Source organism: Rattus rattus, chromosome Y (genome assembly GCF_011064425.1).
Source record: "Rattus rattus isolate New Zealand chromosome Y, Rrattus_CSIRO_v1, whole genome shotgun sequence".
NCBI lineage: Eukaryota > Metazoa > Chordata > Mammalia > Rodentia > Muridae > Rattus > Rattus rattus.
The window spans coordinates 1,854,654-1,856,651 of NC_046173.1; the positions used below are offsets into that span (position 1 = coordinate 1,854,654).

At 48.9% G+C, this 1,998-nt stretch overlaps 1 pseudogene; it reads right to left on the reverse strand.

Annotated features, from left to right (window-relative positions):
• Positions 1–894: 894 nt before the first annotated feature.
• LOC116889628 lies at positions 895–1,426 on the reverse strand (annotated as a pseudogene).
• Between the last annotated feature and the right edge of the window lie 572 nt (positions 1,427–1,998).

The window sequence follows — 1,998 nt, forward strand, 5'->3', positions numbered from 1 at the left end:
TAGGGAACTGTTGGGTAGCACACTCTGTCATGTTTTAAATAACATATGACTGATAGATTATAATCTATTCCCAGATTTCTGACTACATTGACAGCTAAGGTAGCTGTAGCTTAACAACTAGGACACGGACTCTAAACTCAGTTTCTACCAACTAGTTCAGCCGTAAGCTTTCACAGATGTAATTGGTTGTTTCCTTATCTAAACCTGGATCCCGTCGATTGAATGTTTGAAATTTCCTCTTTTTTTTTTTTTTTTTTTGTTTGTTTTTTGTTTTCAGTTTAAACATTTTTAAACCAGGGTTGATCACAACAGTCAACAGCACAACAGAGGGGGAGCATAGCTATTGCCAACCCGGTCAGCTGAGGCTCTAGCAAGAGCTTTAGCTTTGTTATGCAAGGGACCCCTAGACCCCCAACGCTGCAGGCTGTCTTCCCTCCCCCTGGCCTCCCCCACCAGTGAGGTGGCATCTATGAGGCCCAGCAGATGGCACTCTCCCTCTTCCAGACTCTGTGGCTCACAACCAGGCTAAAGGGCAGAGGTAGCTGGGGAGACAAGGGGTACACAGGCCCAGGTGGCACTGAGGGAGCTTGGAACCCTGAGGAGGGCATGCTGACTCCTTGCTGGAGAAAAGGCACCTGAATAGGGAACCTGGACTTGTGGGCCTCCCAGGGAGACATGGGTTAAAGGAAGCAGTATGGTGAAAACTCCGATTCTGGTTCCAATGCCAACATCCTACGGGGAAAGGTAAGGAATCCTGGAGCAGAGCCTTATGCCTGAAACCTGTCTGAGGGAGCCTCATCCACTCCCACCCTGCTCCCCCAAGCCCAGGTTGGCCTCCTTCCCACTGCCCAGCTGTAGGCCACGTGCTGGGAGAGAATGGATGTTAAAGGGGTCTCAGGCTGTCTTGGTGCCTGAACCCACCTCCTCGTGGGCCCAGAGCTCCATGTGCTGTTTATGACCAAACCCCTCATCTTAGTTGCCTTTGCTCTTAAACAGCTGCTGAAAGTGAGGTTTGCAGTAAAATTCACGTGCATTGCAGCATAACTGCCCAGGCTGAATTTGGTGCGGCAGTGTTCGCAACACAAACTGGAGTTGTGGAAAATGAGCTTGTCTGCCACCAGCCGCTCCATAGGGTACACAGAAGGCATGCTGCACAGGTCTCCTTCACCTGAGCCTGCAAGCTAAAGGACTTAGACAGCTGCACCGTGCTGTTGCCACTGCTGCCTTTGGCTTCATGAGACAGCGTGGCCTGGGCGGCTCCAGCAGCCTGGAACACGGCTCTTCAGAGGTGCTTGGCGGCCCTGGAGGAGATGCCAAGCCAAGAAGGTTCGGGCTGGCCTGCCCCGCAGGGCGGGGGTCGGTCGCTGGGGGACCGCTTCCGGTGCAAGAGGCTCCCAGTGCAAGAGGCTCGGGCTCTAGCTGCCATCACTGCCAGTAGTCCCTGAGCAGCAGCCCCGTATTTCCTCTTCTTGTTAAACTTTCCACTACATGGATTTAACTGTATAATCGCAAATTCTTGTTCCTTCCGTTCCACAAAAAGATTATCTTAAAGAATGTTCATGTCGTTAACTCTTTTTTTTTTTTTTAAGGTTTATTTTATTTATATATGCGATTACACTGTCTCTGTCTTCAGACACACCAGAAGAGGGCATCAGAGCTCATTACAGATGGTTTTGAGCCACCCTGTTGTTGCTGGGATTTGAACTCAGGATCTTGGGAAGAACAGTCAGTGCTCTTAACCTCTGGGCCACCTCTCCAGCCCCATGTTGTTAAGTTAACTTTTGTTGTTACCTCTTTTGTAAACTTACACACTACAGGAAACCCACTCAGATCTATCCCTTATGGACCAAATAGACTCCAGCCAGATAAATACATCTGTCTAATGTTCCCACTTACTACCTATTCCAAAGGGTGGGATTCCTCTGGGTTTCAAATGTACATCTAAGAAAAATTTTCTTTTCTCCCAAATACACTTAATCTTATTCTCTGCCTATAATA